Here is a 26200-nt window from a genome sequence, read left to right on the forward strand (position 1 = left end):
ATGAAAGGGAAGGAGTTTTACAGGAGTGAGGGAGAGAGGAACAGATGACCTCTCTGTCCTCTCTCTTAAATTATACTGCCCGCTCTCCCAATGGTGTATATGTGACGACTCTGTATCTGTCAGAGTCTTGGGAATCAGGGGAAACATAAATGGTTGTTTCAGGGAATCCGGAGGTTTTGTTAATTTAGTTACCTTTAAATCAAAAAGGAAACAGTTGTCTGCTTTTCTGTATCTTCCCCAGTGCCTTCCGGGAGATGTAGTGCCCTTCAGTGATATGCGTGTTTTATTTTATAAAAAAAACAATTGAGTAGCTCTTACCTCAACACCCCATGCATGGAACATTCCCTCCCTTCTCCCTTCTCCCTCCTCCCTCCATGTGAAGAACCCCAGCATTTCATCCCCGTGGACTCTCCAGAGTCCTTGACAGCATCTTCTGGGGCAATCCACCACTCTTCCACCCAGGACTCATCTTCTTCACTCCCGAGGATAGGTCCGTCTTGTATCCCCTGCTCAACGTCTTCTCCACCGGAATACTGGGTGGCTGCTTCCTTCCAACTACTTTGCATTGTACAGAGAAGCATCCCTCTCTTCTCGGGCTGCTTCTGTCTATCCTATCTCGCTGTCTGCGTTCCTCTTGCTGGGTGTCCCTTCTGGGTTTATCTGCTTCCTTTGTGTCTTTCAACCAAGAATCAATTTGCTCACCCTTTCACCCTCCCATTCACCTACTGATATCAACCTTTTCTCCTTTACATTTTCTCAGAAATGTATTCTTTCATCCATCATTAAATCTTTCACTATTCCATCCATCCAGTGGCCATTCCATCCATCCATCTGTTCAGACATCCATCATCTATGCTTGCATCCATCCATCTACACATCCACCATTTGACATCCATCCATCAATAAAACCTTTCATACACCAATTGATTCTTTTGCCTATCCATTCCTATGATGCAAGGGTGCCTGCAATAGCGCTAGGCAGCTGTAATTAGCACCAGTGCAGGGGGAATCGCCGGGCTGCACCTTATTCTTGTAAATACGGTGCAGCCCTGCATTTTAAAAGTGGCGGAGCACGGCGTTAAGCTAACAAAGCTAATGCCAATTACCGCTAATTCACTTGTAAATATACCCCTTGGGTTGTTTCGCAATGGTGTCTTTATTTTTAGTTTGTTGTGCATTAAAACATATATATGAGGTTGTGAGGAGTTTTTCTGAAATGATGGTAGGTTTTTAATCTTCTTTGTTTCCTTCTAGGTCTTCGGATGGGGAAACCCAAACTGATCTGATGGCAAGCGAAACGCAGCCGTAAGTATTCATTCAGAGTATAATAAATAATCTCCCTTCACCATATTCTTTGGTTCTCAGGCTGAAAAAGGTGAGCGAGAAAGTATAATAAGTAAATATGAATGAAAGGGAAGGAGTTTTACAGGAGTGAGGGAGAGAGGAACAGATGACCTCTCTGTCCTCTCCCTTAAATTATACTGCCCGCTCTCCCAATGGTGTATATGTGACGACTCTGTATCTGTCAGAGTCTTGGGAATCAGGGGAAACATAAATGGTTGTTCAGGGAATCCGGAGGTTTCCTTAATTTAGTTACCTTTAAATCAAAAAGGAAACAGTTGTCTGCTTTTCTGTATCTGTCCCAGTACCTTCTGGGAGATGTAGTGTTCTTCAGTGATATGAATGTTTTATTTTATTTTAAAAAATATAGTAGCTCTTACCTCAAAACCCGCAGGGGGAATCGCCGGGCTGCATTGTATTCTTGTAAATACGGTGCAGCCCTGCATTTCAAAAGTGGCGGAGCACGGCGTTAAGACAACAAAGCTAATGCCAATTACCGCCAATTCACTTGTAAATATACCCCTTGGTTTGTTTCGCAATGGTGTCTTTATTTTTAGTTTGTTGTGCATTAAAACATATATATGAGGTTGTGAGGAGTTTTTCTGAAATTATGGTAGGTTTTTAATCTTCTTTGTTTCCTTCTAGGTCTTCGGATGGGGAGACCCAAACTGATCTGATGGCAAGCGAAACGCAGCCGTAACTATTCATTCAGTGTATAATAAATAATCTCCCTTCACCATATCCTTTGGTTCTCAGGCTGAAAAAGGTGAGCGAGAAAGTATAAGTAAATATGAATGAAAGGGAAGGAGTTTTACAGGAGTGAGGGAGAGAGGAACAGATGACCTCTCTGTCCTCTCTCTTAAATTATACTGCCCGCTCTCCCAATGGTGTATATGTGACGACTATGTATCTGTCAGGGTCTTGGGAATCAGGGGAAACATAAATGGTTGTTCAGGGAATCCGGAGGTTTCCTTAATTTAGTTACCTTTAAATCAAAAAGGAAACAGTTGTCTGCTTTTCTGTATCTGTCCCAGTACCTTCTGGGAGATGTAGTGTTCTTCAGTGATATGAATGTTTTATTTTATTTTAAAAAATATAGTAGCTCTTTCCTCAAAACCCGCAGGGGGAATCGCCGGGCTGCATTGTATTCTTGTAAATACGGTGCAGCCCTGCATTTCAAAAGTGGCGGAGCACGGCGTTAAGACAACAAAGCTAATGCCAATTACCGCCAATTCACTTGTAAATATACCCCTTGATTTGTTTCGCAATGGTGTCTTTATTTTTAGTTTGTTGTGCATTAAAACATATATGAGGTTGTGAGGAGTTTTTCTGAAATGATGGTAGGTTTTTAATCTTCTTTGTTTCCTTCTAGGTCTTCGGATGGGGAGACCCAAACTGATCTGATGGCAAGCGAAACGCAGCCGTAAGTATTCATTCAGAGTATATTAAATAATCTCCCTTCACCATATCCTTTGGTTCTCAGGCTGAAAAAGGTGAGCGAGAAAGTATAATAAGTAAATATGAATGAAAGGGAAGGAGTTTTACAGGAGTGAGGGAGAGAGGAACAGATGACCTCTCTGTCCTCTCTCTTAAATTATACTGCCCGCTCTCCCAATGGTGTATATGTGACGACTCTGTATCTGTCAGAGTCTTGGGAATCAGGGGAAACATAAATGGTTGTTTCAGGGAATCCGGAGGTTTTGTTAATTTAGTTACCTTTAAATCAAAAAGGAAACAGTTGTCTGCTTTTCTGTATCTTCCCCAGTGCCTTCCGGGAGATGTAGTGCCCTTCAGTGATATGCGTGTTTTATTTTATAAAAAAAACAATTGAGTAGCTCTTACCTCAACACCCCATGCATGGAACATTCCCTCCCTTCTCCCTTCTCCCTCCTCCCTCCATGTGAAGAACCCCAGCATTTCATCCCCGTGGACTCTCCAGAGTCCTTGACAGCATCTTCTGGGGCAATCCACCACTCTTCCACCCAGGACTCATCTTCTTCACTCCCGAGGATAGGTCCGTCTTGTATCCCCTGCTCAACGTCTTCTCCACCGGAATACTGGGTGGCTGCTTCCTTCCAACTACTTTGCATTGTACAGAGAAGCATCCCTCTCTTCTCGGGCTGCTTCTGTCTATCCTATCTCGCTGTCTGCGTTCCTCTTGCTGGGTGTCCCTTCTGGGTTTATCTGCTTCCTTTGTGTCTTTCAACCAAGAATCAATTTGCTCACCCTTTCACCCTCCCATTCACCTACTGATATCAACCTTTTCTCCTTTACATTTTCTCAGAAATGTATTCTTTCATCCATCATTAAATCTTTCACTATTCCATCCATCCAGTGGCCATTCCATCCATCCATCTGTTCAGACATCCATCATCTATGCTTGCATCCATCCATCTACACATCCACCATTTGACATCCATCCATCAATAAAACCTTTCATACACCAATTGATTCTTTTGCCTATCCATTCCTATGATGCAAGGGTGCCTGCAATAGCGCTAGGCAGCTGTAATTAGCACCAGTGCAGGGGGAATCGCCGGGCTGCACCTTATTCTTGTAAATACGGTGCAGCCCTGCATTTTAAAAGTGGCGGAGCACGGCGTTAAGCTAACAAAGCTAATGCCAATTACCGCTAATTCACTTGTAAATATACCCCTTGGGTTGTTTCGCAATGGTGTCTTTATTTTTAGTTTGTTGTGCATTAAAACATATATATGAGGTTGTGAGGAGTTTTTCTGAAATGATGGTAGGTTTTTAATCTTCTTTGTTTCCTTCTAGGTCTTCGGATGGGGAAACCCAAACTGATCTGATGGCAAGCGAAACGCAGCCGTAAGTATTCATTCAGAGTATAATAAATAATCTCCCTTCACCATATTCTTTGGTTCTCAGGCTGAAAAAGGTGAGCGAGAAAGTATAATAAGTAAATATGAATGAAAGGGAAGGAGTTTTACAGGAGTGAGGGAGAGAGGAACAGATGACCTCTCTGTCCTCTCCCTTAAATTATACTGCCCGCTCTCCCAATGGTGTATATGTGACGACTCTGTATCTGTCAGAGTCTTGGGAATCAGGGGAAACATAAATGGTTGTTCAGGGAATCCGGAGGTTTCCTTAATTTAGTTACCTTTAAATCAAAAAGGAAACAGTTGTCTGCTTTTCTGTATCTGTCCCAGTACCTTCTGGGAGATGTAGTGTTCTTCAGTGATATGAATGTTTTATTTTATTTTAAAAAATATAGTAGCTCTTACCTCAAAACCCGCAGGGGGAATCGCCGGGCTGCATTGTATTCTTGTAAATACGGTGCAGCCCTGCATTTCAAAAGTGGCGGAGCACGGCGTTAAGACAACAAAGCTAATGCCAATTACCGCCAATTCACTTGTAAATATACCCCTTGGTTTGTTTCGCAATGGTGTCTTTATTTTTAGTTTGTTGTGCATTAAAACATATATATGAGGTTGTGAGGAGTTTTTCTGAAATTATGGTAGGTTTTTAATCTTCTTTGTTTCTTCTAGGTCTTCGGATGGGGAGACCCAAACTGATCTGATGGCAAGCGAAACGCAGCCGTAACTATTCATTCAGTGTATAATAAATAATCTCCCTTCACCATATCCTTTGGTTCTCAGGCTGAAAAAGGTGAGCGAGAAAGTATAAGTAAATATGAATGAAAGGGAAGGAGTTTTACAGGAGTGAGGGAGAGAGGAACAGATGACCTCTCTGTCCTCTCTCTTAAATTATACTGCCCGCTCTCCCAATGGTGTATATGTGACGACTATGTATCTGTCAGGGTCTTGGGAATCAGGGGAAACATAAATGGTTGTTCAGGGAATCCGGAGGTTTCCTTAATTTAGTTACCTTTAAATCAAAAAGGAAACAGTTGTCTGCTTTTCTGTATCTGTCCCAGTACCTTCTGGGAGATGTAGTGTTCTTCAGTGATATGAATGTTTTATTTTATTTTAAAAAATATAGTAGCTCTTTCCTCAAAACCCGCAGGGGGAATCGCCGGGCTGCATTGTATTCTTGTAAATACGGTGCAGCCCTGCATTTCAAAAGTGGCGGAGCACGGCGTTAAGACAACAAAGCTAATGCCAATTACCGCCAATTCACTTGTAAATATACCCCTTGATTTGTTTCGCAATGGTGTCTTTATTTTTAGTTTGTTGTGCATTAAAACATATATGAGGTTGTGAGGAGTTTTTCTGAAATGATGGTAGGTTTTTAATCTTCTTTGTTTCCTTCTAGGTCTTCGGATGGGGAGACCCAAACTGATCTGATGGCAAGCGAAACGCAGCCGTAAGTATTCATTCAGAGTATAATAAATAATCTCCCTTCACCATATCCTTTGGTTCTCAGGCTGAAAAAGGTGAGCGAGAAAGTATAATAAGTAAATATGAATGAAAGGGAAGGAGTTTTACAGGAGTGAGGGAGAGAGGAACAGATGACCTCTCTGTCCTCTCTCTTAAATTATACTGCCCGCTCTCCCAATGGTGTATATGTGACGACTCTGTATCTGTCAGAGTCTTGGGAATCAGGGGAAACATAAATGGTTGTTTCAGGGAATCCGGAGGTTTCGTTAATTTAGTTACCTTTAAATCAAAAAGGAAACAGTTGTCTGCTTTTCTGTATCTTCCCCAGTGCCTTCCGGGAGATGTAGTGCCCTTCAGTGATATGCGTGTTTTATTTTATAAAAAAAACAATTGAGTAGCTCTTACCTCAACACCCCATGCATGGAACATTCCCTCCCTTCTCCCTTCTCCCTCCTCCCTCCATGTGAAGAACCCCAGCATTTCATCCCCGTGGACTCTCCAGAGTCCTTGACAGCATCTTCTGGGGCAATCCACCACTCTTCCACCCAGGACTCATCTTCTTCACTCCCGAGGATAGGTCCGTCTTGTATCCCCTGCTCAACGTCTTCTCCACCAGAATACTGGGTGGCTGCTTCCTTCCAACTACTTTGCATTGTACAGAGAAGCATCCCTCTCTTCTCGGGCTGCTTCTGTCTATCCTATCTCGCTGTCTGCGTTCCTCTTGCTGGGTGTCCCTTCTGGGTTTATCTGCTTCCTTTGTGTCTTTCAACCAAGAATCAATTTGCTCACCCTTTCACCCTCCCATTCACCTACTGATATCAACCTTTTCTCCTTTACATTTTCTCAGAAATGTATTCTTTCATCCATCATTAAATCTTTCACTATTCCATCCATCCAGTGGCCATTCCATCCATCCATCTGTTCAGACATCCATCATCTATGCTTGCATCCATCCATCTACACATCCACCATTTGACATCCATCCATCAATAAAACCTTTCATACACCAATTGATTATTTTGCCTATCCATTCCTATGATGCAAGGGTGCCTGCAATAGCGCTAGGCAGCTGTAATTAGCACCAGTGCAGGGGGAATCGCCGGGCCGCACCTTATTCTTGTAAATACGGTGCAGCCCTGCATTTTAAAAGTGGCGGAGCACGGCGTTAAGCTAACAAAGCTAATGCCAATTACCGCCAATTCACTTGTAAATATACCCCTTGGGTTGTTTCGCAATGGTGTCTTTATTTTTAGTTTGTTGTGCATTAAAACATATATATGAGGTTGTGAGGAGTTTTTCTGAAATGATGGTAGGTTTTTAATCTTCTTTGTTTCCTTCTAGGTCTTCGGATGGGGAGACCCAAACTGATCTGATGGCAAGCGAAACGCAGCCGTAAGTATTCATTCAGAGTATAATAAATAATCTCCCTTCACCATATTCTTTGGTTCTCAGGCTGAAAAAGGTGAGCGAGAAAGTATAATAAGTAAATATGAATGAAAGGGAAGGAGTTTTACAGGAGTGAGGGAGAGAGGAACAGATGACCTCTCTGTCCTCTCTCTTAAATTATACTGCCCGCTCTCCCAATGGTGTATTTGTGACGACTCTGTATCTGTCAGAGTCTTGGGAATCAGGGGAAACATAAATGGTTGTTCAGGGAATCCGGAGGTTTCCTTAATTTAGTTACCTTTAAATCAAAAAGGAAACAGTTGTCTGCTTTTCTGTATCTGTCCCAGTACCTTCTTTGAGATGTAGTGTTCTTCAGTGATATGAATGTTTTATTTTATTTTAAAAAATATAGTAGCTCTTACCTCAAAACCCGCAGGGGGAATCGCCGGGCTGCATTGTATTCTTGTAAATACGGTGCAGCCCTGCATTTCAAAAGTGGCGGAGCACGGCGTTAAGACAACAAAGCTAATGCCAATTACCGCCAATTCACTTGTAAATATACCCCTTGGTTTGTTTCGCAATGGTGTCTTTATTTTTAGTTTGTTGTGCATTAAAACATATATATGAGGTTGTGAGGAGTTTTTCTGAAATGATGGTAGGTTTTTAATCTTCTTTGTTTCCTTCTAGGTCTTCGGATGGGGAGACCCAAACTGATCTGATGGCAAGCGAAACGCAGCCGTAACTCTTCATTCAGAGTATAATAAATAATCTCCCTTCACCATATCCTTTGGTTCTCAGGCTGAAAAAGGTGAGCGAGAAAGTATAATAAGTAAATATGAATGAAAGGGAAGGAGTTTTACAGGAGTGAGGGAGAGAGGAACAGATGACCTCTCTGTCCTCTCTCTTAAATTATACTGCCCGCTCTCCCAATGGTGTATATGTGACGACTCTGTATCTGTCAGAGTCTTGGGAATCAGGGGAAACATAAATGCTTGTTCAGGGAATCCTGAGGTTTCCTTAATTTAGTTACCTTTAAATCAAAAAGGAAACAGTTGTCTGCTTTTCTGTATCTGTCCCAGTACCTTCTGGGAGATGTAGTGTTCTTCAGTGATATGAATGTTTTATTTTATTTTAAAAAATATAGTAGCTCTTACCTCAAAACCCGCAGGGGGAATCGCCGGGCTGCATTGTATTCTTGTAAATACGGTGCAGCCCTGCATTTCAAAAGTGGCGGAGCACGGCGTTAAGACAACAAAGCTAATGCCAATTACCGCCAATTCACTTGTAAATATACCCCTTGGTTTAATTCGCAATGGTGTCTTTATTTTTAGTTTGTTGTGCATTAAAACATATATATGAGGTTGTGAGGAGTTTTTCTGAAATGATGGTAGGTTTTTAATCTTCTTTGTTTCCTTCTAGGTCTTCGGATAGGGAGACCCAAACTGATCTGATGGCAAGCGAAACGCAGCCGTAAGTATTCATTCAGAGTATAATAAATAATCTCCCTTCACCATATCCTTTGGTTCTCAGGCTGAAAAAGGTGAGCGAGAAAGTATAAGTAAATATGAATGAAAGGGAAGGAGTTTTACAGGAGTGAGGGAGAGAGGAACAGATGACCTCTCTGTCCTCTCTCTTAAATTATACTGCCCGCTCTCCCAATGGTGTATATGTGACGACTCTGTATCTGTCAGGGTCTTGGGAATCAGGGGAAACATAAATGGTTGTTCAGGGAATCCGGAGGTTTCCTTAATTTAGTTACCTTTAAATCAAAAAGGAAACAGTTGTCTGCTTTTCTGTATCTGTCCCAGTACCTTCTGGGAGATGTAGTGTTCTTCAGTGATATGAATGTTTTATTTTATTTTTAAAAATATAGTAGCTCTTACCTCAAAACCCGCAGGGGGAATCGCCGGGCTGCATTGTATTCTTGTAAATACGGTGCAGCCCTGCATTTCAAAAGTGGCGGAGCACGGCGTTAAGACAACAAAGCTAATGCCAATTACCGCCAATTCACTTGTAAATATACCCCTTGATTTGTTTCGCAATGGTGTCTTTATTTTTAGTTTGTTGTGCATTAAAACATATATATGAGGTTGTGAGGAGTTTTTCTGAAATGATGGTAGGTTTTTAATCTTCTTTGTTTCCTTCTAGGTCTTCGGATGGGGAGACCCAAACTGATCTGATGGCAAGCGAAACGCAGCCGTAAGTATTCATTCAGAGTATAATAAATAATCTCCCTTCACCATATCCTTTGGTTCTCAGGCTGAAAAAGGTGAGCGAGAAAGTATAATAAGTAAATATGAATGAACGGGAAGGAGTTTTACAGGAGTGAGGGAGAGAGGAACAGATGACCTCTCTGTCCTCTCTCTTAAATTATACTGCCCGCTCTCCCAATGGTGTATATGTGACGACTCTGTATCTGTCAGAGTCTTGGGAATCAGGGGAAACATAAATGGTTGTTTCAGGGAATCCGGAGGTTTCATTAATTTAGTTACCTTTAAATCAAAAAGGAAACAGTTGTCTGCTTTTCTGTATCTTCCCCAGTGCCTTCCGGGAGATGTAGTGCCCTTCAGTGATATGCGTGTTTTATTTTATAAAAAAAACAATTGAGTAGCTCTTACCTCAACACCCCATGCATGGAACATTCCCTCCCTTCTCCCTTCTCCCTTCTCCCTCCTCCCTCCATGTGAAGAACCCCAGCACTTCATCCCCGTGGACTCTCCAGAGTCCTTGACAGCATCTTCTGGGGCAATCCACCACTCTTCCACCCAGGACTCATCTTCTTCACTCCCGAGGATAGGTCCGTCTTGTATCCCCTGCTCAACGTCTTCTCCACCGGAATACTGGGTGGCTGCTTCCTTCCAACTACTTTGCATTGTACAGAGAAGCATCCCTCTCTTCTTGGGCTGCTTCTGTCTATCCTATCTCGCTGTCTGCGTTCCTCTTGCTGGGTGTCCCTTCTGGGTTTATCTGCTTCCTTTGTGTCTTTCAACCAAGAATCAATTTGCTCACCCTTTCACCCTCCCATTCACCTACTGATATCAACCTTTTCTCCTTTACATTTTCTCAGAAATGTATTCTTTCATCCATCATTAAATCTTTCACTATTCCATCCATCCAGTGGCCATTCCATCCATCCATCTGTTCAGACATCCATCATCTATGCTTGCATCCATCCATCTACACATCCACCATTTGACATCCATCCATCAATAAAACCTTTCATACACCAATTGATTCTTTTGCCTATCCATTCCTATGATGCAAGGGTGCCTGCAATAGCGCTAGGCAGCTGTAATTAGCACCAGTGCAGGGGGAATCGCCGGGCTGCACCTTATTCTTGTAAATACGGTGCAGCCCTGCATTTTAAAAGTGGCGGAGCACGGCGTTAAGCTAACAAAGCTAATGCCAATTACCGCCAATTCACTTGTAAATATACCCCTTGGGTTGTTTCGCAATGGTGTCTTTATTTTTAGTTTGTTGTGCATTAAAACATATATATGAGGTTGTGAGGAGTTTTTCTGAAATGATGGTAGGTTTTTAATCTTCTTTGTTTCCTTCTAGGTCTTCGGATGGGGAGACCCAAACTGATCTGATGGCAAGCGAAACGCAGCCGTAAGTATTCATTCAGAGTATAATAAATAATCTCCCTTCACCATATTCTTTGGTTCTCAGGCTGAAAAAGGTGAGCGAGAAAGTATAATAAGTAAATATGAATGAAAGGGAAGGAGTTTTACAGGAGTGAGGGAGAGAGGAACAGATGACCTCTCTGTCCTCTCTCTTAAATTATACTGCCCGCTCTCCCAATGGTGTATATGTGACGACTCTGTATCTGTCAGAGTCTTGGGAATCAGGGGAAACATAAATGGTTGTTCAGGGAATCCGGAGGTTTCCTTAATTTAGTTACCTTTAAATCAAAAAGGAAACAGTTGTCTGCTTTTCTGTATCTGTCCCAGTACCTTCTGGGAGATGTAGTGTTCTTCAGTGATATGAATGTTTTATTTTATTTTAAAAAATATAGTAGCTCTTACCTCAAAACCCGCAGGGGGAATCGCCGGGCTGCATTGTATTCTTGTAAATACGGTGCAGCCCTGCATTTCAAAAGTGGCGGAGCACGGCGTTAAGACAACAAAGCTAATGCCAATTACCGCCAATTCACTTGTAAATATACCCCTTGGTTTGTTTCGCAATGGTGTCTTTATTTTTAGTTTGTTGTGCATTAAAACATATATATGAGGTTGTGAGGAGTTTTTCTGAAATGATGGTAGGTTGTTAATCTTCTTTGTTTCCTTCTAGGTCTTCGGATGGGGAGACCCAAACTGATCTGATGGCAAGCGAAACGCAGCCGTAACTATTCATTCAGAGTATAATAAATAATCTCCCTTCACCATATCCTTTGGTTCTCAGGCTGAAAAAGGTGAGCGAGAAAGTATAATAAGTAAATATGAATGAAAGGGAAGGAGTTTTACAGGAGTGAGGGAGAGAGGAACAGATGACCTCTCTGTCCTCTCTCTTAAATTATACTGCCCGCTCTCCCAATGGTGTATATGTGACGACTCTGTATCTGTCAGAGTCTTGGGAATCAGGGGAAACATAAATGCTTGTTCAGGGAATCCGGAGGTTTCCTTAATTCAGTTACCTTTAAATCAAAAAGGAAACAGTTGTCTGCTTTTCTGTATCTGTCCCAGTACCTTCTGGGAGATGTAGTGTTCTTCAGTGATATGAATGTTTTATTTTATTTTAAAAAATATAGTAGCTCTTACCTCAAAACCCGCAGGGGGAATCGCCGGGCTGCATTGTATTCTTGTAAATACGGTGCAGCCCTGCATTTCAAAAGTGGCGGAGCACGGCGTTAAGACAACAAAGCTAATGCCAATTACCGCCAATTCACTTGTAAATATACCCCTTGGTTTAATTCGCAATGGTGTCTTTATTTTTAGTTTGTTGTGCATTAAAACATATATATGAGGTTGTGAGGAGTTTTTCTGAAATGATGGTAGGTTTTTAATCTTCTTTGTTTCCTTCTAGGTCTTCGGATAGGGAGACCCAAACTGATCTGATGGCAAGCGAAACGCAGCCGTAAGTATTCATTCAGAGTATAATAAATAATCTCCCTTCACCATATCCTTTGGTTCTCAGGCTGAAAAAGGTGAGCGAGAAAGTATAAGTAAATATGAATGAAAGGGAAGGAGTTTTACAGGAGTGAGGGAGAGAGGAACAGATGACCTCTCTGTCCTCTCTCTTAAATTATACTGCCCGCTCTCCCAATGGTGTATATGTGACGACTCTGTATCTGTCAGAGTCTTGGGAATCAGGGGAAACATAAATGGTTGTTCAGGGAATCCGGAGGTTTCCTTAATTTAGTTACCTTTAAATCAAAAAGGAAACAGTTGTCTGCTTTTCTGTATCTGTCCCAGTACCTTCTGGGAGATGTAGTGTTCTTCAGTGATATGAATGTTTTATTTTATTTTAAAAAATATAGTAGCTCTTACCTCAAAACCCGCAGGGGGAATCGCCGGGCTGCATTGTATTCTTGTAAATACGGTGCAGCCCTGCATTTCAAAAGTGGCGGAGCACGGCGTTAAGACAACAAAGCTAATGCCAATTACCGCCAATTCACTTGTAAATATACCCCTTGGTTTGTTTCGCAATGGTGTCTTTATTTTTAGTTTGTTGTGCATTAAAACATATATATGAGGTTGTGAGGAGTTTTTCTGAAATGATGGTAGGTTTTTAATCTTCTTTGTTTCCTTCTAGGTCTTCGGATGGGGAGACCCAAACTGATCTGATGGCAAGCGAAACGCAGCCGTAAGTATTCATTCAGAGTATAATAAATAATCTCCCTTCACCATATCCTTTGGTTCTCAGGCTGAAAAAGGTGAGCGAGAAAGTATAATAAGTAAATATGAATGAACGGGAAGGAGTTTTACAGGAGTGAGGGAGAGAGGAACAGATGACCTCTCTGTCCTCTCTCTTAAATTATACTGCCCGCTCTCCCAATGGTGTATATGTGACGACTCTGTATCTGTCAGAGTCTTGGGAATCAGGGGAAACATAAATGGTTGTTTCAGGGAATCCGGAGGTTTCGTTAATATAGTTACCTTTAAATCAAAAAGGAAACAGTTGTCTGCTTTTCTGTATCTTCCCCAGTGCCTTCCGGGAGATGTAGTGCCCTTCAGTGATATGCGTGTTTTATTTAAAAAAAAAAACAATTGAGTAGCTCTTACCTCAACACCCCATGCATGGAACATTCCCTCCCTTCTCCCTTCTCCCTTCTCCCTCCTCCCTCCATGTGAAGAACCCCAGCATTTCATCCCCGTGGACTCTCCAGAGTCCTTGACAGCATCTTCTGGGGCAATCCACCACTCTTCCACCCAGGACTCATCTTCTTCACTCCCGAGGATAGGTCTGTCTTGTATCCCCTGCTCAACGTCTTCTCCACCGGAATACTGGGTGGCTGCTTCCTTCCAACTACTTTGCATTGTACAGAGAAGCATCCCTCTCTTCTCGGGCTGCTTCTGTCTATCCTATCTCGCTGTCTGCGTTCCTCTTGCTGGGTGTCCCTTCTGGGTTTATCTGCTTCATTTGTGTCTTTCAACCAAGAATCAATTTGCTCACCCTTTCACCCTCCCATTCACCTACTGATATCAACCTTTTCTCCTTTACATTTTCTCAGAAATGTATTCTTTCATCCATCATTAAATCTTTCACTATTCCATCCATCCAGTGGCCATTCCATCCATCCATCTGTTCAGACATCCATCATCTATGCTTGCATCCATCCATCTACACATCCACCATTTGACATCCATCCATCAATAAAACCTTTCATACACCAATTGATTCTTTTGCCTAGCCATTCCTATGATGCAAGGGTGCCTGCAATAGCGCTAGGCAGCTGTAATTAGCACCAGTGCAGGGGGAATCGCCGGGCTGCACCTTATTCTTGTAAATACGGTGCAGCCCTGCATTCCAAAAGTGGCGGAGCACGGCGTTAAGCTAACAAAGCTAATGCCAATTACCGCCAATTCACTTGTAAATATACCCCTTGGTTTGTTTCGCAATGGTGTCTTTATTTTTAGTTTGTTGTGCATTAAAACATATATATGAGGTTGTGAGGAGTTTTTCTGAAATTATGGTAGGTTTTTAATCTTCTTTGTTTCCTTCTAGGTCTTCGGATGGGGAGACCCAAACTGATGTGATGGCAAGCGAAACGCAGCCGTAACTATTCATTCAGAGTATAATAAATAATCTCCCTTCACCATATCCTTTGGTTCTCAGGCTGAAAAAGGTGAGCGAGAAAGTATAAGTAAATATGAATGAAAGGGAAGGAGTTTTACAGGAGTGAGGGAGAGAGGAACAGATGACCTCTCTGTCCTCTCTCTTAAATTATACTGCCCGCTCTCCCAATGGTGTATATGTGACGACTCTGTATCTGTCAGGGTCTTGGGAATCAGGGGAAACATAAATGGTTGTTCAGGGAATCCGGAGGCTTCCTTAATTTAGTTACCTTTAAATCAAAAAGGAAACAGTTGTCTGCTTTTCTGTATCTGTCCCAGTACCTTCTGGGAGATGTAGTGTTCTTCAGTGATATGAATGTTTTATTTTATTTTTAAAAATATAGTAGCTCTTACCTCAAAACCCGCAGGGGGAATCGCCGGGCTGCATTGTATTCTTGTAAATACGGTGCAGCCCTGCATTTCAAAAGTGGCGGAGCACGGCGTTAAGACAACAAAGCTAATGCCAATTACCGCCAATTCACTTGTAAATATACCCCTTGGTTTGTTTCGCAATGGTGTCTTTATTTTTAGTTTGTTGTGCATTAAAACATATATATGAGGTTGTGAGGAGTTTTTCTGAAATGATGGTAGGTTTTTAATCTTCTTTGTTTCCTTCTAGGTCTTCGGATGGGGAGACCCAAACTGATCTGATGGCAAGCGAAACGCAGCCGTAAGTATTCATTCAGAGTATAATAAATAATCTCCCTTCACCATATCCTTTGGTTCTCAGGCTGAAAAAGGTGAGCGAGAAAGTATAATAAGTAAATATGAATGAAAGGGAAGGAGTTTTACAGGAGTGAGGGAGAGAGGAACAGATGACCTCTCTGTCCTCTCTCTTAAATGATACTGCCCGCTCTCCCAATGGTGTATATGTGACGACTCTGTATCTGTCAGAGTCTTGGGAATCAGGGGAAACATAAATGGTTGTTTCAGGGAATACGGAGGTTTCGTTAATTTAGTTACCTTTAAATCAAAAAGGAAACAGTTGTCTGCTTTTCTGTATCTTCCCCAGTGCCTTCCGGGAGATGTAGTGCCCTTCAGTGATATGCGTGTTTTATTTTATAAAAAAAACAATTGAGTAGCTCTTACCTCAACACCCCATGCATGGAACATTCCCTCCCTTCTCCCTTCTCCCTCCTCCCTCCATGTGAAGAACCCCAGCATTTCTTCCCCGTGGACTCTCCAGAGTCCTTGACAGCATCTTCTGGGGCAATCCACCACTCTTCCACCCAGGACTCATCTTCTTCACTCCCGAGGATAGGTCCGTCTTGTATCCCCTGCTCAAAGTCTTCTCCACCGGAATACTGGGTGGCTGCTTCCTTCCAACTACTTTGCATTGTACAGAGAAGCATCCCTCTCTTCTCGGGCTGCTTCTGTCTATCCTATCTCGCTGTCTGCGTTCCTCTTGCTGGGTGTCCCTTCTGGGTTTATCTGCTTCCTTTGTGTCTTTCAACCAAGAATCAATTTGCTCACCCTTTCACCCTCCCATTCACCTACTGATATCAACCTTTTCTCCTTTACATTTTCTCAGAAATGTATTCTTTCATCCATCATTAAATCTTTCACTATTCCATCCATCCAGTGGCCATTCCATCCATCCATCTGTTCAGACATCCATCATCTATGCTTGCATCCATCCATCTACACATCCACCATTTGACATCCATCCATCAATAAAACCTTTCATACACCAATTGATTATTTTGCCTATCCATTCCTATGATGCAAGGGTGCCTGCAATAGCGCTAGGCAGCTGTAATTAGCACCAGTGCAGGGGGAATCGCCGGGCTGCACCTTATTCTTGTAAATACGGTGCAGCCCTGCTTTTTAAAAGTGGCGGAGCACGGCGTTAAGCTAACAAAGCTAATGCCAATTACCGCCAATTCACTTGTAAATATACCCCTTGGGTTGTTTCGCAATGGTGTCTTTATTTTTAGTTTGTTGTGCATTAAAACATATATATGAGGTTGTGAGGAGTTTTTCTGAAATGAGGGTAGGTTTTTAATCTTCTTTGTTTCCTTCTAGGTCTTCGGATGGGGAAACCCAAACTGATCTGATGGCAAGCGAAACGCAGCCGTAAGTATTCATTCAGAGTATAATAAATAATCTCCCTTCACCATATTCTTTGGTTCTCAGGCTGAAAAAGGTGAGCGAGAAAGTATAATAAGTAAATATGAATGAAAGGGAAGGAGTTTTACAGGAGTGAGGGAGAGAGGAACAGATGACCTCTCTGTCCTCTCTCTTAAATTATACTGCCCGCTCTCCCAATGGTGTATATGTGACGACTCTGTATCTGTCAGAGTCTTGGGAATCAGGGGAAACATAAATGGTTGTTCAGGGAATCCGGAGGTTTCCTTAATTTAGTTACCTTTAAATCAAAAAGGAAACAGTTGTCTGCTTTTCTGTATCTGTCCCAGTACCTTCTGGGAGATGTAGTGTTCTTCAGTGATATGAATGTTTTATTTTATTTTAAAAAATATAGTAGCTCTTACCTCAAAACCCGCAGGGGGAATCGCTGGGCTGCATTGTATTCTTGTAAATACGGTGCAGCCCTGCATTTCAAAAGTGGCGGAGCACGGCGTTAAGACAACAAAGCTAATGCCAATTACCGCCAATTCACTTGTAAATATACCCCTTGGTTTGTTTCGCAATGGTGTCTTTATTTTTAGTTTGTTGTGCATTAAAACATATATATGAGGTTGTGAGGAGTTTTTCTGAAATGATGGTAGGTTTTTAATCTTCTTTGTTTCCTTCTAGGTCTTCGGATGGGGAGACCCAAACTGATCTGATGGCAAGCGAAACGCAGCCGTAACTATTCATTCAGAGTATAATAAATAATCTCCCTTCACCATATCCTTTGGTTCTCAGGCTGAAAAAGGTGAGCGAGAAAGTATAATAAGTAAATATGAATGAAAGGGAAGGAGTTTTACAGGAGTGAGGGAGAGAGGAACAGATGACCTCTCTGTCCTCTCTCTTAAATTATACTGCCCGCTCTCCCAATGGTGTATATGTGACGACTCTGTATCTGTCAGAGTCTTGGGAATCAGGGGAAACATAAATGCTTGTTCAGGGAATCCGGAGGTTTCCTTAATTTAGTTACCTTTAAATCAAAAAGGAAACAGTTGTCTGCTTTTCTGTATCTGTCCCAGTACCTTCTGGGAGATGTAGTGTTCTTCAGTGATATGAATGTTTTATTTTATTTTAAAAAATATAGTAGCTCTTACCTCAAAACCTGCAGGGGGAATCGCCGGGCTGCATTGTATTCTTGTAAATACGGTGCAGCCCTGCATTTCAAAAGTGGCGGAGCACGGCGTTAAGACAACAAAGCTAATGCCAATTACCGCCAATTCACTTGTAAATATACCCCTTGGTTTAATTCGCAATGGTGTCTTTATTTTTAGTTTGTTGTGCATTAAAACATATATATGAGGTTGTGAGGAGTTTTTCTGAAATGATGGTAGGTTTTTAATCTTCTTTGTTTCCTTCTAGGTCTTCGGATAGGGAGACCCAAACTGATCTGATGGCAAGCGAAACGCAGCCGTAAGTATTCATTCAGAGTATAATAAATAATCTCCCTTCACCATATCCTTTGGTTCTCAGGCTGAAAAAGGTGAGCGAGAAAGTATAAGTAAATATGAATGAAAGGGAAGGAGTTTTACAGGAGTGAGGGAGAGAGGAACAGATGACCTCTCTGTCCTCTCTCTTAAATTATACTGCCCGCTCTCCCAATGGTGTATATGTGACGACTCTGTATCTGTCAGAGTCTTGGGAATCAGGGGAAACATAAATGGTTGTTCAGGGAATCCGGAGGTTTCCTTAATTTAGTTACCTTTAAATCAAAAAGGAAACAGTTGTCTGCTTTTCTGTATCTGTCCCAGTACCTTCTGGGAGATGTAGTGTTCTTCAGTGATATGAATGTTTTATTTTATTTTAAAAAATATAGTAGCTCTTACCTCAAAACCCGCAGGGGGAATCGCCGGGCTGCATTGTATTCTTGTAAATACGGTGCAGCCCTGCATTTCAAAAGTGGCGGAGCACGGCGTTAAGACAACAAAGCTAATGCCAATTACCGCCAATTCACTTGTAAATATACCCCTTGGTTTGTTTCGCAATGGTGTCTTTATTTTTAGTTTGTTGTGCATTAAAACATATATATGAGGTTGTGAGGAGTTTTTCTGAAATGATGGTAGGTTTTTAATCTTCTTTGTTTCCTTCTAGGTCTTCGGATGGGGAGACCCAAACTGATCTGATGGCAAGCGAAACGCAGCCGTAAGTATTCATTCAGAGTATAATAAATAATCTCCCTTCACCATATCCTTTGGTTCTCAGGCTGAAAAAGGTGAGCGAGAAAGTATAATAAGTAAATATGAATGAACGGGAAGGAGTTTTACAGGAGTGAGGGAGAGAGGAACAGATGACCTCTCTGTCCTCTCTCTTAAATTATACTGCCCGCTCTCCCAATGGTGTATATGTGACGACTCTGTATCTGTCAGAGTCTTGGGAATCAGGGGAAACATAAATGGTTGTTTCAGGGAATCCAGAGGTTTCGTTAATTTAGTTACCTTTAAATCAAAAAGGAAACAGTTGTCTGCTTTTCTGTATCTTCCCCAGTGCCTTCCGGGAGATGTAGTGCCCTTCAGTGATATGCGTGTTTTATTTAAAAAAAAAAACAATTGAGTAGCTCTTACCTCAACACCCCATGCATGGAACATTCCCTCCCTTCTCCCTTCTCCCTTCTCCCTCCTCCCTCCATGTGAAGAACCCCAGCATTTCATCCCCGTGGACTCTCCAGAGTCCTTGACAGCATCTTCTGGGGCAATCCACCACTCTTCCACCCAGGACTCATCTTCTTCACTCCCGAGGATAGGTCTGTCTTGTATCCCCTGCTCAACGTCTTCTCCACCGGAATACTGGGTGGCTGCTTCCTTCCAACTACTTTGCATTGTACAGAGAAGCATCCCTCTCTTCTCGGGCTGCTTCTGTCTATCCTATCTCGCTGTCTGCGTTCCTCTTGCTGGGTGTCCCTTCTGGGTTTATCTGCTTCATTTGTGTCTTTCAACCAAGAATCAATTTGCTCACCCTTTCACCCTCCCATTCACCTACTGATATCAACCTTTTCTCCTTTACATTTTCTCAGAAATGTATTCTTTCATCCATCATTAAATCTTTCACTATTCCATCCATCCAGTGGCCATTCCATCCATCCATCTGTTCAGACATCCATCATCTATGCTTGCATCCATCCATCTACACATCCACCATTTGACATCCATCCATCAATAAAACCTTTCATACACCAATTGATTCTTTTGCCTAGCCATTCCTATGATGCAAGGGTGCCTGCAATAGCGCTAGGCAGCTGTAATTAGCACCAGTGCAGGGGGAATCGCCGGGCTGCACCTTATTCTTGTAAATACGGTGCAGCCCTGCATTTCAAAAGTGGCGGAGCACGGCGTTAAGCTAACAAAGCTAATGCCAATTACCGCCAATTCACTTGTAAATATACCCCTTGGTTTGTTTCGCAATGGTGTCTTTATTTTTAGTTTGTTGTGCATTAAAACATATATATGAGGTTGTGAGGAGTTTTTCTGAAATTATGGTAGGTTTTTAATCTTCTTTGTTTCCTTCTAGGTCTTCGGATGGGGAGACCCAAACTGATGTGATGGCAAGCGAAACGCAGCCGTAACTATTCATTCAGAGTATAATAAATAATCTCCCTTCACCATATCCTTTGGTTCTCAGGCTGAAAAAGGTGAGCGAGAAAGTATAAGTAAATATGAATGAAAGGGAAGGAGTTTTACAGGAGTGAGGGAGAGAGGAACAGATGACCTCTCTGTCCTCTCTCTTAAATTATACTGCCCGCTCTCCCAATGGTGTATATGTGACGACTCTGTATCTGTCAGGGTCTTGGGAATCAGGGGAAACATAAATGGTTGTTCAGGGAATCCGGAGGCTTCCTTAATTTAGTTACCTTTAAATCAAAAAGGAAACAGTTGTCTGCTTTTCTGTATCTGTCCCAGTACCTTCTGGGAGATGTAGTGTTCTTCAGTGATATGAATGTTTTATTTTATTTTTAAAAATATAGTAGCTCTTACCTCAAAACCCGCAGGGGGAATCGCCGGGCTGCATTGTATTCTTGTAAATACGGTGCAGCCCTGCATTTCAAAAGTGGCGGAGCACGGCGTTAAGACAACAAAGCTAATGCCAATTACCGCCAATTCACTTGTAAATATACCCCTTGGTTTGTTTCGCAATGGTGTCTTTATTTTTAGTTTGTTGTGCATTAAAACATATATATGAGGTTGTGAGGAGTTTTTCTGAAATGATGGTAGGTTTTTAATCTTCTTTGTTTCCTTCTAGGTCTTCGGATGGGGAGACCCAAACTGATCTGATGGCAAGCGAAACGCAGCCGTAAGTATTCATTCAGAGTATAATAAATAATCTCCCTTCACCATATCCTTTGGTTCTCAGGCTGAAAAAGGTGAGCGAGAAAGTATAATAAGTAAATATGAATGAAAGGGAAGGAGTTTTACAGGAGTGAGGGAGAGAGGAACAGATGACCTCTCTGTCCTCTCTCTTAAATTATACTGCCCGCTCTCCCAATGGTGTATATGTGACGACTCTGTATCTGTCAGAGTCTTGGGAATCAGGGGAAACATAAATGGTTGTTTCAGGGAATACGGAGGTTTCGTTAATTTAGTTACCTTTAAATCAAAAAGGAAACAGTTGTCTGCTTTTCTGTATCTTCCCCAGTGCCTTCCGGGAGATGTAGTGCCCTTCAGTGATATGCGTGTTTTATTTTATAAAAAAAACAATTGAGTAGCTCTTACCTCAACACCCCATGCATGGAACATTCCCTCCCTTCTCCCTTCTCCCTCCTCCCTCCATGTGAAGAACCCCAGCATTTCTTCCCCGTGGACTCTCCAGAGTCCTTGACAGCATCTTCTGGGGCAATCCACCACTCTTCCACCCAGGACTCATCTTCTTCACTCCCGAGGATAGGTCCGTCTTGTATCCCCTGCTCAAAGTCTTCTCCACCGGAATACTGGGTGGCTGCTTCCTTCCAACTACTTTGCATTGTACAGAGAAGCATCCCTCTCTTCTCGGGCTGCTTCTGTCTATCCTATCTCGCTGTCTGCGTTCCTCTTGCTGGGTGTCCCTTCTGGGTTTATCTGCTTCCTTTGTGTCTTTCAACCAAGAATCAATTTGCTCACCCTTTCACCCTCCCATTCACCTACTGATATCAACCTTTTCTCCTTTACATTTTCTCAGAAATGTATTCTTTCATCCATCATTAAATCTTTCACTATTCCATCCATCCAGTGGCCATTCCATCCATCCATCTGTTCAGACATCCATCATCTATGCTTGCATCCATCCATCTACACATCCACCATTTGACATCCATCCATCAATAAAACCTTTCATACACCAATTGATTCTTTTGCCTATCCATTCCTATGATGCAAGGGTGCCTGCAATAGCGCTAGGCAGCTGTAATTAGCACCAGTGCAGGGGGAATCGCCGGGCTGCACCTTATTCTTGTAAATACGGTGCAGCCCTGCATTTTAAAAGTGGCGGAGCACGGCGTTAAGCTAACAAAGCTAATGCCAATTACCGCCAATTCACTTGTAAATATACCCCTTGGGTTGTTTCGCAATGGTGTCTTTATTTTTAGTTTGTTGTGCATTAAAACATATATATGAGGTTGTGAGGAGTTTTTCTGAAATGATGGTAGGTTTTTAATCTTCTTTGTTTCCTTCTAGGTCTTCGGATGGGGAAACCCAAACTGATCTGATGGCAAGCGAAACGCAGCCGTAAGTATTCATTCAGAGTATAATAAATAATCTCCCTTCACCATATTCTTTGGTTCTCAGGCTGAAAAAGGTGAGCGAGAAAGTATAATAAGTAAATATGAATGAAAGGGAAGGAGTTTTACAGGAGTGAGGGAGAGAGGAACAGATGACCTCTCTGTCCTCTCTCTTAAATTATACTGCCCGCTCTCCCAATGGTGTATATGTGATGACTCTGTATCTGTCAGAGTCTTGGGAATCAGGGGAAACATAAATGGTTGTTCAGGGAATCCGGAGGTTTCCTTAATTTAGTTACCTTTAAATCAAAAAGGAAACAGTTGTCTGCTTTTCTGTATCTGTCCCAGTACCTTCTAGGAGATGTAGTGTTCTTCAGTGATATGAATGTTTTATTTTATTTTAAAAAATATAGTAGCTCTTACCTCAAAACCCGCAGGGGGAATCGCCGGGCTGCATTGTATTCTTGTAAATACGGTGCAGCCCTGCATTTCAAAAGTGGCGGAGCACGGCGTTAAGACAACAAAGCTAATGCCAATTACCGCCAATTCACTTGTAAATATACCCCTTGGTTTGTTTCGCAATGGTGTCTTTATTTTTAGTTTGTTGTGCATTAAAACATATATATGAGGTTGTGAGGAGTTTTTCTGAAATGATGGTAGGTTTTTAATCTTCTTTGTTTCCTTCTAGGTCTTCGGATGGGGAGACCCAAACTGATCTGATGGCAAGCGAAACGCAGCCGTAACTATTCATTCAGAGTATAATAAATAATCTCCCTTCACCATATCCTTTGGTTCTCAGGCTGAAAAAGGTGAGCGAGAAAGTATAAGTAAATATGAATGAAAGGGAAGGAGTTTTACAGGAGTGAGGGAGAGAGGAACAGATGACCTCTCTGTCCTCTCTCTTAAATTATACTGCCCGCTCTCCCAATGGTGTATATGTGACGACTCTGTATCTGTCAGAGTCTTGGGAATCAGGGGAAACATAAATGCTTGTTCAGGGAATCCGGAGGTTTCCTTAATTTAGTTACCTTTAAATCAAAAAGGAAACAGTTGTCTGCTTTTCTGTATCTGTCCCAGTACCTTCTGGGAGATGTAGTGTTCTTCAGTGATATGAATGTTTTATTTTATTTTACAAAATATAGTAGCTCTTACCTCAAAACCCGCAGGGGGAATCGCCGGGCTGCATTGTATTCTTGTAAATACGGTGCAGCCCTGCATTTCAAAAGTGGCGGAGCACGGCGTTAAGACAACAAAGCTAATGCCAATTACCGCCAATTCACTTGTAAATATACCCCTTGGTTTGTTTCGCAATGGTGTCTTTATTTTTAGTTTGTTGTGCATTAAAACATATATATGAGGTTGTGAGGAGTTTTTCTGAAATGATGGTAGGTTTTTAATCTTCTTTGTTTCCTTCTAGGTCTTCGGATGGGGAGACCCAAACTGATCTGATGGCAAGCGAAACGCAGCCGTAAGTATTCATTCAGAGTATAATAAATAATCTCCCTTCACCATATCCTTTGGTTCTCAGGCTGAAAAAGGTGAGCGAGAAAGTATAATAAGTAAATATGAATGAAAGGGAAGGAGTTTTACAGGAGTGAGGGAGAGAGGAACAGATGACCTCTCTGTCCTCTCTCTTAAATTATACTGCCCGCTCTCCCAATGGTGTATATGTGACGACTCTGTATCTGTCAGAGTCTTGGGAATCAGGGGAAACATAAATGGTTGTTTCAGGGAATCCGGAGGTTTCGTTAATTTAGTTACCTTTAAATCAAAAAGGAAACAGTTGTCTGCTTTTCTGTATCTTCCCCAGTTCCTTCCGGGAGATGTAGTGCCCTTCAGTGATATGCGTGTTTTATTTTATAAAAAAAACAATTGAGTAGCTCTTACCTCAACACCCCATGCATGGAACATTCCCTCCCTTCTCCCTTCTCCCTTCTCCCTCCTCCCTCCATGTGAAGAACCCCAGCATTTCATCCCCGTGGACTCTCCAGAGTCCTTGACAGCATCTTCTGGGGCAATCCACCACTCTTCCACCCAGGACTCATCTTCTTCACTCCTGAGGATAGGTCCGTCTTGTATCCCCTGCTCAACGTCTTCTCCACCGGAATACTGGGTGGCTGCTTCCTTCCAACTACTTTGCATTGTACAGAGAAGCATCCCTCTCTTCTCGGGCTGCTTCTGTCTATCCTATCTCGCTGTCTGCGTTCCTCTTGCTGGGTGTCCCTTCTGGGTTTATCTGCTTCCTTTGTGTCTTTCAACCAAGAATCAATTTGCTCACCCTTTCACCCTCCCATTCACCTACTGATATCAACCTTTTCTCCTTTACATTTTCTCAGAAATGTATTCTTTCATCCATCATTAAATCTTTCACTATTCCATCCATCCAGTGGCCATTCCATCCATCCATCTGTTCAGACATCCATCATCTATGCTTGCATCCATCCATCTACACATCCACCATTTGACATCCATCCATCAATAAAACCTTTCATACACCAATTGATTCTTTTGCCTATCCATTCCTATGATGCAAGGGTGCCTGCAATAGCGCTAGGCAGCTGTAATTAGCACCAGTGCAGGGGGAATCGCCGGGCTGCACCTTATTCTTGTAAATACGGTGCAGCCCTGCATTTTAAAAGTGGCGGAGCACGGCGTTAAGCTAACAAAGCTAATGCCAATTACTGCCAATTCACTTGTAAATATACCCCTTGGGTTGTTTCGCAATGGTGTCTTTATTTTTAGTTTGTTGTGCATTAAAACATATATATGAGGTTGTAAGGAGTTTTTCTGAAATGATGGTAGGTTTTTAATCTTCTTTGTTTCCTTCTAGGTCTTCGGATGGGGAAACCCAAACTGAACTTATGGCGAGCGAAACGCAGCCGTAAGTATTCATTCAGAGTATAGTAAATAATCTCCCTTCACCATATTCTTTGGTTCTCAGGCTGAAAAAGGTGAGCGAGAAAGTATAATAAGTAAATATGAATGAAAGGGAAGGAGTTTTACAGGAGTGAGGGAGAGAGGAACAGATGACCTCTCTGTCCTCTCTCTTAAATTATACTGCCCGCTCTCCCAATGGTGTATATGTGACGACTCTGTATCTGTCAGAGTCTTGGGAATCAGGGGAAACATAAATGGTTGTTCAGGGAATCCGGAGGTTTCCTTAATTTAGTTACCTTTAAATCAAAAAGGAAACAGTTGTCTGCTTTTCTGTATCTGTCCCAGTACCTTCTGGGAGATGTAGTGTTCTTCAGTGATATGAATGTTTTATTTTATTTTAAAAAATATAGTAGCTCTTACCTCAAAACCCGCAGGGGGAATCGCCGGGCTGCATTGTATTCTTGTAAATACGGTGCAGCCCTGCATTTCAAAAGTGGCGGAGCACGGCGTTAAGACAACAAAGCTAATGCCAATTACCGCCAATTCACTTGTAAATATACCCCTTGGTTTGTTTCGCAATGGTGTCTTTATTTTTAGTTTGTTGTGCATTAAAACATATATATGAGGTTGTGAGGAGTTTTTCTGAAATGATGGTAGGTTTTTAATCTTCTTTGTTTCCTTCTAGGTCTTCGGATGGGGAGACCCAAACTGATCTGATGGCAAGCGAAACGCAGCCGTAAGTATTCATTCAGAGTATAATAAATAATCTCCCTTCACCATATCCTTTGGTTCTCAGGCTGAAAAAGGTGAGCGAGAAAGTATAATAAGTAAATATGAATGAACGGGAAGGAGTTTTACAGGAGTGAGGGAGAGAGGAACAGATGACCTCTCTGTCCTCTCTCTTAAATTATACTGCCCGCTCTCCCAATGGTGTATATGTGACGACTCTGTATCTGTCAGAGTCTTGGGAATCAGGGGAAACATAAATGGTTGTTTCAGGGAATCCGGAGGTTTCGTTAATATAGTTACCTTTAAATCAAAAAGGAAACAGTTGTCTGCTTTTCTGTATCTTCCCCAGTGCCTTCCGGGAGATGTAGTGCCCTTCAGTGATATGCGTGTTTTATTTAAAAAAAAAAACAATTGAGTAGCTCTTACCTCAACACCCCATGCATGGAACATTCCCTCCCTTCTCCCTTCTCCCTTCTCCC

The sequence above is a fragment of the Triturus cristatus genome, chromosome 9, assembly GCF_964204655.1.
Source record: "Triturus cristatus chromosome 9, aTriCri1.1, whole genome shotgun sequence".
NCBI lineage: Eukaryota > Metazoa > Chordata > Amphibia > Caudata > Salamandridae > Triturus > Triturus cristatus.